This window comes from Martes martes, assembly GCF_963455335.1.
Source record: "Martes martes genome assembly, chromosome: 9".
Lineage (NCBI taxonomy): Eukaryota > Metazoa > Chordata > Mammalia > Carnivora > Mustelidae > Martes > Martes martes.
In genome coordinates this window covers 133,949,297-133,962,293 of record NC_137896.1, presented here as the reverse complement: position 1 = coordinate 133,962,293, position 12,997 = coordinate 133,949,297, and the positions used below count along the sequence as shown (strand labels likewise).

The 12,997-nt window shown below is 48.4% G+C and overlaps 1 long non-coding RNA gene across 1 annotated transcript in view; it reads left to right on the top strand.

Moving 5' to 3' along the window:
- Positions 1-3,521, top strand: part of LOC308349933 — a 32,170-nt gene extending 28,649 nt beyond the window's left edge. The window contains exon 4 of the long non-coding RNA XR_013967497.1: positions 714-3,521. This is a non-coding gene — a long non-coding RNA (uncharacterized lncRNA). The remainder of the gene's footprint in view (positions 1-713) is intronic.
- The last annotated feature ends 9,476 nt before the right edge of the window (positions 3,522-12,997 follow it).

Here is a 12,997-nt window from a genome sequence, read left to right as displayed (position 1 = left end):
TCACAGTGGAAGCTTAACCGTATCTCCAAGGGGTCCATATCTGACAATTGCTAAGGCCCTGACCGATGAGGTTGATGGGGGATTTTTAAGATTCCTGAAAAGGCGCCGTGACACTTGGACTTGAAGACTTGGAATGGCTCGAGCTTTGACCACGGATCAGCCAGGTTCTGACTGCATGTCTCCTCCTGCCCAGCCTGGGCTTCACGCAGGGGCAATTACAAGAGCCCTGGTTTTCAGTAACTCTATCTGGAAACTGGCTGCCTGTTTATAAATCTAGCACAGAGCGTACTTAGATTCCTCGGCTCCAAAATTAAAGGGTATCTCTGTTATTTATTTACAGTATTTATTTTGTACTGCCATAATTCAAACCAAATCAAACTCCAACCCCAGAAACAATAGCCTGATGAATTTTTAAAGGAACTTTCCAAAATAAATCTATTTTTTTGGCTTGGGTTAAGTAGGGGAAGTTTCCACCCCTACGGAAGAGCTCTGCTTTGTTTACTTTGTGAATGCTAGGAGGCATGCAGTAAGTCATTACACAAGGGGTCCCACTGTCGCAGAGAGAAGATGGTACCGGCATCTAGATATGTAGGGAAGTCATCATATTAGGAGTTAGTATTTTGTGGCACTGAATGTGCTCGGCACCAGATTATACACAACTTAAAAAGTGTAATACTAATGTCATTATCTCTATTTTACGGCCATACGAACAGAGTTCAGAGACATTTCATGGCTTGGACAAGATGGGACCATGATGGAAGGAAGCTCAAACCAAAGCCTTTCCCCTGCAAGCCCCGTGTCTTTGTCCCGTGACCTGAGCGCACTGCCCCTCTTGCACACAGATGCTCAAGTCTTTCTTGTTGTCGGGTTTTTTTTCCCCCTAGTGTGTTTTCTAGTGAATATTTTCAGGAAGTCCCAGAAGACATTCAGATCCCTCCCCAGGAAGACTCTCCTTTTCCCAGGAAATTCTTGCCCACGATCCTGCCTGTCTTCAATACGTTCCTCAGTTCAGATGGTGTTCAAATCAGCCGCTGGCACGCACACACACCTGTGAAAATTCACTTAATAGAAATATATAAACAATTACTACATGTAAGGGAGCTACTTTAATGGTAATTCCAAATAAAATCCCCCAAAGAAACGTCCCCATGGAACCATCAGAAATGCGGCTGCGTGGACGAGACAAGTAAAGAAATGAACAGGGGAAACAGGATTCAAATATAAACTCTCGGCTTCATGAAAACCCAGCAGAATCGAATTCTCACTTCGCCACTAATTCCTCTTCACTTTGCTCCTGTGGTTACTAAAACATAATTTATTGAAAAATGTGTCTCTGTGTTGCTTCCTCCGCCTGAAAAAGAAATCGTCCTTGACGCTCCCTCCTCCCTCCTCCCAGCCTTTATCCAAACAGCAGCCCTGCGCTGCCTGCTTCCTGCACAGGTCTTACCCCGGCCAGGCCGCTGGAATCCCTGTGCAGCCAACCGACTGGGCTCTGCCTCTATTCCAGCACAATCCAGATGCCACCGGGGATTAGAACGAGGCTTCTCAGAGGCATCTGACCGTGACGCCCCTGCAGGAAACCCTTCGACGGCCTCCCCTCCTGCCACGGCACCTGAGGATCCACGAAGAGGGCCCCAGGCTGTTCCTGACTTTGGCCCCTGCTTCCTAATAGGCGTCCCCTCTCACTACACTCCCAGCCCAGGTTCAAAGTCAAACTTCTAGCCACACAGCCTTCCTTCCTTCTCTCCCTCCTTCCTTCGTTTTGAGCAGCACGCACCTCCGGCCGCTCCGGCCGCACCGGCATCCCGCTGCCGCCGAGCCAGCTGCTCTTCGTCTTCCCGGCTCTGGACTAGGGGCTTCTCTGGGAGGCCTTCCCTCCGCCTCTTCAGGCTTGGTTCAAAGTCTGTGCTGGGAGCATCCACGGGCGCGGTGTTCCTTCCTCTTACGTCTCAATAACTGCTCGTCCTCCTCATGATCCAGAAGTGCCACCGCGAGAGCAGACTCTGTGTCCTTCTCCCAGTTAGAGTCCCAGTGCCTAAGGCGGCAGTTAGCACACAATGTAGACTCACTCACCGTTTCTTAGAGGCACGAATGAGTTTTGAATATACTGACACATTAATACCAGTGGGGTATGCCATCCAACATGAAGTCGGAGCTCCAGCCTCCCCAGATAAGTCTGGTGCAGCCACAACCAGAGCCCATCTCCTCCGATTCCTCACAGAACACTCCTGTGAGGGCAGCTTTAAAAAATGAGCATGGTGTCTAAGGCCCCTCTCAGCAATGTCATAATGAGCCAAGTGACCTTCATCAGAGAATGACGTTCTTGAAGCTCAGTTTTCTCATCTCTAAAATGAGGGTAACAGCCCTACCTGTCTTCCTGTGCAAGGACATTATGGAGATCTAATGCGATAATGCAAAAATGCATTATAAATCCCTAAAGGGCTCAAAAAAATAAACAGTGTCTCATTGGGAAGGAAGGGAGGGAATGAGGAGAAAGAATACCAGCAACTTGACTCTATGAAATGAAAGCGAATCCGTACCGTGTGCAGGAGCTGCTCCGCGTCCTGCCCACTTACTCTACCAGCCACTCCATGCTCGGTGAGTGGCCTTCTATGCGTAGAGCAGTGTGGACGATGGAAACTGAGAGTAAGACCCTGTCTTCTTCAGTAACACCTACTTGTGGGTGTCTACTATGTGACAGCATAGAAAGTGCCCGGCAAACACCCTATACTAGGTCGCCATGTTGAACAGGCCGCCATGTTGATCAGTAGGGCACCACAGTGGTGATGTAGTCACCGTGCTAGTTCCCCAGGGCCACCACAATAAGTTACCACAAAATGGGTGGCTTTGAACAATGGAAATCTATCCTTTCACAGTCCTGGTGGCCAGAAGTCTGAAATCAGCGTGTAGGCAGAGTTGGTTCCTTCTTGGGAACCCAAAGGGAGAGGGTGTTCCATGCCTCTTCTACCATCTGATGGCTGCCAGAATCCTGGTGTCCCCTAGCTTATAGGGCCATCCTTTCTATCTTTGACTCCATCTCCATGTGACATTCTCTTCTCTCTATGTTTTCACTTCTTATAAGGATACCAGTCATTAGATAAAGCCCACTCTAATCCAGGACGACCTCATTTTGACTAGATGTAATTAGTTAAAAGTTAAAATTGGTGCAAAGACACCAATTCCAAATAAGATCATTGCTATGAACTAAAATACGTCCTCCCAAAATTCAAATTTTGAAGCCAAAACCACCTGCATGACTGACTATATTTGGAGATCAGGCCTTTAGAAAGTAATTAAAGTTAAATTCGGTCTTAAGAATAGGGTCCTAATCTGACAGGACCCAAGTCCTTAAGAGAAGAGGATGGGATACGAGAACTCGCTCTCTCTTTGCACCACATGAAGACACATTGAGGAAGGGGATATCCACAAGCCAGGAGCAGAGCGCCCACAGAGCCCGACCAGGCTGGCACCTTGATCTTGGGCTTCAGCCTCCAGAACCAAAAGAAAATAAATTTCTACTTTACTCCACTCAGTCTGTGGTAATTTGTGATGGCAGCCCAAGTGGACTAAAAGACTCACACTGCGGGTTCTGGGCCGACACAAATTTAGGGGAGCACTGCTCACTTCAGTACAGTCAGTAAACCCCATTAGCTTTATCCCTTCTGAGAGCGAGACAGAGATGACGATACGTTACTTTAAAAGATCATCATGATATTTGGAATGGAAAGTCACATTTATGTGAAAAATTACTTCACAAGAACTCCTTGTTTCTAGTAATGCAGAACAAATGAGGAATCCCTGTGATACTGAGAATGATGGCTATTCTTATTATAGTTTAGCTGGGGGGGGCATACATTTACTGTAGAAATGTTTGCCTTTCGTGTGTTTGCGGTTTTGCTGGTTTGGAAATAATATTTTTGTGGCCATCCTAGTTCTGCTCTGCACATGCATTCATTACCCCACTCTCACAGGGGCATATGGCACAGAAAGTGCAGAAAACATGGCTCAATTTGTCTAAATACCAACTCCGGGCTTCACTCACCACAGTGCCCACTGCGCTGGGAGAGCACAGCTGTATAACCTTATCAACACTGGCCGAAGGAGGGCCCGCCAGTTCAGGGCTGATCCAGAGCTCATATTTGCCTTGGCACATGCTGGCTGTGCATTTGGAATGAACAGGTTGACGAGGGACTCTGAGGGGCTGGAGGATGGAAGGTAGAGAATTTCGGTATTTTTGACCTCTACATAAATTCAAAACATGCAGCCAGTTTTCCTATGCCAGAGAATTTGAAAAGTATTTTTTCCCCTTCTGGAATCTTCTGCTCCTTTGGGACTATAAGTCCCATAGTTTGTTGTTGTCTGTTTTTTTGGCACAGGATTCGGAAAATCATTACCTAGTGATTTCCTCCAGGGGGGAAATGGTGCCCCTTTCTCACATCCCAACCCCCATTCATCTGCAAACAACAGAACCAATGCAGAGGTCACAAGTCTACAAGGCCTGTTTTCCTTCCTGGAGCAGCCGAATACCAGGGCAGGGGAACACTCAGATAATTTAAGTAAGGAGTCATTTCTAACAACGTGTAACAAAGTACATGAATAACATAGATCATTTCTCATTAGAAATGCATCCCTCCAGTCCCTGGGGGTTAGGAACACTTGCCATGTGCCGGGTACTATGTGCTCTGAGGGAAAAAGAACGGAGCCATGATTCCCGCTCGAAAGGAACCCGCCATGGGGTGGGGCCGGGGAGACACACAGCTTCACTTCGTCCTCGCAATACGGCCATATGATCTGGGGCGATTTACGCTTGAGGCCTTGGTTTTCTTAGCCCCATAGTGCAGACAGCAAAGATAGCACCTTTAGTAAGGTTTCAATAGACTGCAATGAGGGTAACAGGACGGTTCTGGGCTGGGAGTCTGAGGGGGAAACCTTACCCCATGATGACGTCCCTAAGTCCCATGTTACAGGCAAAACGGCACACAGCCGAGAGCAGGGAGACTTTCAGGGAACAGGCAAGATGCCGGCGAGCACAGCACACGGAAGCTCCTCCTGGGCATGCACATCTGGGAACCAGCCTCAGCTCGACTCACGGCTCACAGCCTCAGAAGCCCGGTGCTCTCAGACTCCCGGAACGGGCTGGAGGGCATCTGGGGCCCTGCATCTTAAACCCTTTGGGCTGCTTGAGTATTTTACCAGGAGCTTGTTTTGCTCTGATATCACCTTTGAACAAAAAGGATGATCTAGCTACCGTGCTGCCGTTCTCTTCCAGCTCAGATGTGTTCTCCAGCCTTTATCACAAGTGCTGTCTAGCCCCCCAGCTCCGCTCCAGGGAGCACGAGGGATGTGCGTGCGGTAGGAAAGGAAAAGCCGTGCAACAGGAGCCTACAGACAAGCTTCTTCCTCCCTGGGCTCTGTCTGCAGGAGACATGCCGTCTCAGGCTGGGGAACAGAAGGCTTGTTTTCCAGGGGCTGCATCAGCCAAGAGGAGGGAGGACTGGAAACTGCGGAGGGCCTCAGGGCGCGCAGTCCCTGTTTCTGCAGAGCACGTTCTGCACAGCAGGTGCGTCTCGCCTCTCAGCAGGGCCCCAGACTGGGAGCCTCCTGGGGCAGGTGCTGTAGTAATCAGGCCTGACGGGGTGCCCAGGACTCAGGGGAGCCTGCCAGCCCAGGCAGCGCTGAGATGGTTTTTTCCTCCCAGAGTTCTAAGCCTCTGCCTCTGAAATTGGGGCCACCTCTGGGAAGACCCCAAGCTCACTCACTGCAGGGTCCGCCTTCGGCCAGGGGCCGCAGAGAGAGGGTGTCCCTGCATGTGAGCCTGCACCAGCCAGTTCCTCCTCAGGAAGGCGCAGACTTCCTTTGAGGGTCTGCAAAGCTCCAGGAATGCTGTCTGAGAAGCCAGAGAGAAGGGCCCGGCCTGTCCCCCAGACAGGCCACACAGGCTTTTCTGGGGGAACCTAAATTTGTCATTTCTACTTCTTTGCTTCTTATGAAGCTCTTGAGAAGAAAAGAAAGGGAAAACCTGTAGGTGTACACACCTGTGTTATAGAACAAACGGTGAGAGGCTTTCTCTTGATTGAGGAAAAAAGAGAAGCTGGAGAGAGCAAGGTCTTGGGCCCAGCCGGGCCCTCCCACGAACTTCCTGTGTATCTGGGGAAATCATCTAACTTTGAGGGCACAATTCCCCATACGTTAAATGAAAAAGTCACCTTGAACATTGACAATGGAATAGTCTTCAGCACTGAAATGTGACGGGCCACAAGCCATGAGAAGACAGGGAGGAACCCTAAATGCATGGTCCTAAGGGCAAGAAGCCAATCTGAGGTTTCATCCTGAATGATTCTAACTACATGACATTCTAGAAAAGACCAAACTGCAGAGAGAGGTCACGATCAGTGGTGACCTGGGGTTAGGTAGTGGAAGGAATGTAAAGGCAAAGCACAGAGCACAGAGGACTTTTAGGGCAGTGAAAACACCCGCGTGACATCCCAATGGCGGATACATGTCATTATTCGTTTGTCCAAACCCACAGAACAGACAACACCAAGAGTGAACCCTAATGTCAACTATGGACTCCGGGTGCTTACGATGTCCCAGTGCAGGATCAGCAACTGCCATAAACATCCCACTCAGCTCGGCGACGCTGGTACTGGAGAGATCATGTGCATCGGGGGGCAGGGAGTATATGCGAAATCTCCATCTTCCTCTCGATTTTGTTATAAACCTAAAACTGCTCTCAGAAAAAAAAAAGTCTTAAAAAAAAAAAAAAAGTCACTTTGATGATGTCTAACATAGCTTCCGGGGTAATTTCTAGTGTTCTCATCCTCCAAAAGGGGCCACTATTTCCAAAGAAGCCTCTTCAGTGATCAGTGCATTTCTCTACAGTTGTCTTCCTGGGGCTTTAACCAGGAGATTCTAATATGTAAACGCTCCCGTTTTTTGTCATCCAACAGACATGCTTATCTGATTCCACTCTAATTGCAACGACGAAGAGCCATAGCAAGTTAATTATACTCAGTTTCTGCCTCAAAAATACCTGATAGGGTTTCAAATGCAAAATTACAAAGAGTTCAGACGTCAACACCGCCAAACCGTATGTCCTGTGTTACCAGCCTTGTTCTGCATATCTACTCAATGATCGGGTTTTTAAAAATTGATTGCAGTTTTCGTGGACTGTAGTTAAATCTGCAGATTACATAAAATTGGGATGTTTTGTATTTAGTTGCTAAGGAAAATTCTCCTTAACTGAATAAAGTAATTGCAAACAGATCTTTTTTGTTCTCTCTCGAAGACGATTTGTGTAACTGTAACCTCATTTGGTCTTAAGCCCTGAGCAGGAATGACATGGTACAGATAATACTATTTACTTGCAAAATGAACTTTCAGCCCAATAACCAAAACTCTGAAGGTAAAAATCATATGACACACAGTTCTCCTAGCCTGAACCTGGGAAAACCTTCAGCTAGTACAGCAACACGCCAAATGCCCATGAGCATGGGTCCTCCGCGGCACATTTGGTTTAATCTTCTTGTAAGTCTAATGGCAAAACTGGAGGAGACCCACTCTGTTCTTCAAGTCCCTTTGCATCCAACTTATATTTCTTATAACAACTTACATTTACAAAACATATTACATATATAAAGTATCCAACTTATGTCTTTTAGAGCATGTAACATAATCGTTAGGAGCAGGAATTTGCAAAATCAAAATAATTCCTCTTTACCTTAGTAACTTCTCAGTGGAAATGGGGTTCTTTAGACTTCGGCTGCTATTCTCATTGACATGTTACTTCAGCCCTGCAGTGGTCTTATTCTCCCCTGCATGCCCCGCTCCACTGCACTGACGTAAAGAAAAGGATACGGCATCTTCTTCACGTGCAGAAAGAGATACGGCCCCCATCGTGCACTTGGGAAGCCTAGTGCAGACACTCAGATATGGGGATCATGTCCTCCATTCCTTCCATCTCAAGTCTTTACAGGACTGAATATGAGCGGATTCTCCATCCACCGCCTCTAAAAGCCCAAAAGTGTTTTCCCTCACTTTGCCTTCAACTCACCCATTGCATTTCTTTTTTTTTTTTTCCTTAAGATTTTATTTATTTATTTGACAGACAGAGATCACAAGTAGGCAGAGAGGCAGGCAGAAGCAGGTTCCCCGCTGAGCAGAGAGCCCGATGTAGGGCTCAATCCCAGGACCCTAGGATCATGACCTGAGCCAAAGGCTTTAACCCACTGAGCCACCCAGGCGCCCCTCCCATTGCATTTCAAAGAGTCTGACTTCTATACCCTCCCCTATGTCACGCCCCCACCCTGCTCCTTCCTATCTTGTTCTACCAGCCTTTTGTTCCTCCCTCTTCACTGCAGCCACACAAAATCCTTACTTTATTCAAACCTATCCAGAGTCACCGCTTCAGTACTGAAGGCCTGCCCAAATGTGTGGTCACCCCACACATTTCCACCCCATCGTCTCTCCACTCCACCTTCCAGGGAGGTTGCCCTCTGCTCAGGGCATGCACTCCGCTCTCACGGGCAGGCCCAGGGCATCCACCGTAAGCCATCAGCTATGTCCTCTCAGATCCTTCTTCCCTCCCTCCCTCCCATGAGGCGGAGCAGCCCGGCTGTACAGGTGGGCAAAGCTCACAGCAGAAGCACCCATGACTGGAGTCCCGTCAGTCTGGCAATCTGGTGTCCTGAAACAAGATTCCCACGAGGACGGCGCTACAGTTCTGTGTCCGGCTCCTCCCAGATACCTAATCAGCTACATTTCCAGTTGTCTGCGCTTCGATGTACATTACTATTGAGATCAGATCACTAGGTCCCGGGCTCCTTGCCCTCTAACTGCACTTAACCAATGGTGGGCCCTTAGCACCCCTGCACTGCTCCCTTGGGTTACTCTGGATATGCCAACATTGTCCTCAGGGGGCATACGGTCTGTTTTCCAACACCACACATTTCACCTGCTAGCCAGGTGAAAGCAGCTGGTCCAGGCATGTGTCATTTACCGAGAGGTGAGAGTTGCCTTTGTCCCCATTTTGCACGTTCTTTCATTGCTGGTGAGCAGAGAGGCATAGGAGTCCGTCTGTCCCCCTCAAAGCCAACTGCCCCTTCACTGGCCTCGTGGTTTGCACATACCATGTAATCTCTTTGAGTTTCTGCACCGTCATCTGTAAGATGAGCCCCTAAGAGTTCTGGCCTCACAGTGGCCAGAGGCCAGCATGAATTCATTCATGGGAAGCCTTAGAACTGTGCTTGACAGCAAGAAATTGTTCAATCAACATTATCTGGAGTTTTTTTTTTCCTCGCTATTAAGATAAATAATTAGATTTATTTTTTTAAAACTAAAATGTTTCATATCAACTTGTCCAACTTTAAGGGCAAGTAGTCGTCCCAAGCTCTAAACGATGTAATGTCAGTGCTCGGCGACACTCTGACCCCATCCCCATGAAGACTGGGCCGCAAGAGCGTTTCAGGCGGGCATCGGGTTTGACCCACTCCTTCCCCGACTCTATCTCACTCCCAAGACTCCTGCCTGGGACAATGTGGGACCCATTCTATTGTGGGTACCTGTGTGCTTTTTCCTCCCAATACCAACCTAGTCTTGACACCAACTGGACGTCTGATGTTTCAATCCTATTTTGCCACTAACCCAGCGTCAGCACAGGCCTCACAGGTTAGGGACTCTGTCCCGCAAGACGGGGCCACTTCAGACATCAGCCGAGAGTGAGGGGCTCAGGCCACTCACACTTCTGCCTGGCCAACTACAAATCTGGTGGTGCTCAGGACCCCCTCCTCAAGTTCAGTAATTTGCTAGAACAAGTCGCAGAACTCAGGAAAGCATGTTACTTAGGTTAACCAGTCTGTCGTAACAAATGCAACTCTGGGGCAGCCAAATGGGAGAAGGTATGGGGCGCAGGCAGGGTCTCCCTGTCCTCTCTGGGTGCATAATCGTCCCAGAACCTGGATGTATTCACCATTCCAGAAACTCCCCAAATCCAACATTGAGGGATTTTTGTGAGGCTTTGCTGCAGAGGCATATTTGACTAAATTCATTGGCCATTGGTGGTGGAAATTAACCTCCAAACCCTGACCCTTGTGGAGATCCAGGATGGGGCTGAAAGGTCTCATCTCGGTGACCAGTCCCCTGTTCTCAGGCTACTTAGCTCTCCATCATCCACCTAGGAATCATCTCCTTCATATACAAAAGAGAGTAAGTTGCAAGTTTGAACTCTAGACCAAATATGTGATTTTTCTTAGGGGGCAGTCCCCCAACCCCAAAACCGTGCCCTGAGTGGCAGGGTGGGGAAGGGCACATTTCTGGCTCTGCTCTGGGGGAGCTGAGCCACGTTGGGCAGAGTATTTACCTCCACAGGCTTGTTTCCTCCTGTGCCAAATGAGGAGCTGGATTCAACAATAATTGGAAAGACCCTGCGCTTCCTCCCCGAGGACCTCCTATGTACAGAAGCCACCCTGTTATGCAAGAACCATTTCTAATCCTCTCAACAATACAGCCACGTGGTTGTAGCTCTCTCAACTTAGGAGGTGAAGGAAAAGAAGTCCAAAGACATGAGGGGTCACAATCAAAGTCACTCAGCGAGTAAGCGAGGTTCAAACTTTGCCAGCAAAGATTTTCTGTTACCGCCATACCTGCGACTCGCTCACAAACCTTCCGATTTAGAAATACAACATCAACTTCAGCAAGTATCGTTTGAGAAACAGTCACGCATCTTCCAACGGGACCCCTCTTCACACTGCTTCCCAGGCAAACTGTGTCAAAGGTGATCTCTCACCAGCTCTCCCAGAATCTGTCCTCATTAAGACGTTCTCCCGAAACTCTACATCCACCACAACCAAATAAATAACAGCAAGAACTGGTTTTGCCTACCTTCCCATCAGGCACAAGGTGATTCGGGGCCAGGCGGACCTCCTGCAGACACGCACAGTTGCTCAGATGTGTGATGCCTCCAACTCTTCCTGCGATCCATGTGCGGGCTGAGCCCCAGGGCTCAGATTCTGGTGGAGCACTGGATTCTGGTCGCAGAAGACCTCGGGCTTTCTGGTCAATGCATATTGTAACGTGCGCAGCCTTTGGAGCTGCTGGCCACCTGTCTGCTCCAGGCCCTGCAAATATCCAAGTCATCGGCTCTTTCATCTGGTTGAGTTTTCTGAAGCGTTTCCTCACTCAAAATGCAACAGAGGCCTCTTACCGCTTTCTAAATGTCTTCCCTGAACACTGACAGGACTCCCGCCCTGCACTGACCCAAACCCCACCAGGCAGAGGCCACGTTACCAAAGGCCCCTTTCCTCAGTTTGTCTTCTCACACCATGTTCTGGACCTGTTCTATAAATAGGAGCTTCTCCCTGTCTCCGAAGTTCTGTTAAGACAGAAGTTCTGGGATAAGAGTGAAATTTTTTTTAGAATGTCCTAAAAGAGCTAGAAGTCACAAACCCTGAAATCCCGTAGGTCAAGAGCAAACACCGGTCTGAACTAGAAGTGGGCATGACGACTTGAAAAGGAAGTGTAAGCATAAATATGCCAGGGAGTCATGGCCCAAGCAACTGGGGCATGACTCCAAACTCCACTGGAGTTTCTTGCTAATGCTCCAGTCTCCGGACAGTACGTGATTCCTAGAACACATGACCATCCATGTTGACAACCAACCCAGCCTAGTTTGGTGCCCTCCGCGGCTCCCTCTGCCCCGACCACCCTGCAGGTGCTGCCGGAGCCCAGCCCCCACACCTGCGGTCAACAGAGAGGGCCCCGGGCTCACAGCTGTAATCACTTTACTTTGGTCCAGATACTAGACCACATTCTTGTCTACACTTGCTGACATGAATCCACACAGCTCTACTCAGGATGCCTTTATGCCACTAAATCACTTTTTTTCCCCTCTGATCCTGAAAAGTTATAAAGCAAATTTATCTAAAAGACATGGTCAAATGAGGATAAAGTTAATAAAATGGACGTAAAAAATCAGAAATGAGAGAAGAAGGAAAACACATAGGAAACAGCAAAATGGTTTCACTTTAACATTACGGCCCTGCTTTGTCTTAAGTCGAAGGTTGCTTGTAACAAGCAGTCATTTTAAAAACCAACCTTAATTGGTAAAAACTGTCAGACAGGAGCCCATTATGCCATTCAGTGTCACCTCTATGACGCTGAAAGTGAAAAATGGCTTTTTGAATTTATTGCCTACTCAGTGAAACAATTCTGTCTACTCAGATTGGCTGTTTCCTTTCTTCTGGTGTTGTATACCATGTGCAATTAGGTGTTCTGCTTTCTTTTTCTAAGCTGGCTACGAAGAAGTACAGAACTAATGCCAAAGCTTTTTTGGAGCAACTATACCAGCAGCACTGAGCACTCAGTACCCCTCTCCTCTTTGCTATGTCTGACTCGATGAAAGGACAAGTTTATTGCTTGCAGCAATAGTATTACGGGGCGTGTGGGTGGCTTAGTCAGAGAGGCTTATGTGTTTGGCTCAGGTTATGATCTCAGGGTCCTGGGATCAAGACCCATGATGGGCTCCCTGCTCAACAGGGAGCCTGCTTCTCCCTCTCCTTCTGACCCTCCCCTACCCTCACCCCTGCTCATGCTCTCTCTCTCAAATACAAAGAAATAAAATCTTAAAAAAAAAACAAAACAGTATTGTAAGTGCTCTGGGGATCATATAACAAAATAACGGACCAACAAAGACTCTTGATTATTTCACGGGAAAGCAGACTGGACAGAGCTGCTACCAGGTTTGGTTCTGGGCTCGCCGAATTTACCTGGAACCCAGGTCCTTCCTCCTTCCTGCTCTTCAGTCCTCATGGGGCCCAGGATGTCCCCTCTTGAGGTCATAGCTGCAGTAGCTTCTCACGTTACAGCCACACAAGGCAGCATCTGGGAGGGATGGAGGACGCCGGGGCCACAGACCCTGCCCCTTGTCACCTCACCCTGCTGCCAGGGGGCAGAGCCTTTCCCCAAAGTCAACAGACAGAGTGCTTCTTGTGTTCCATGGGCC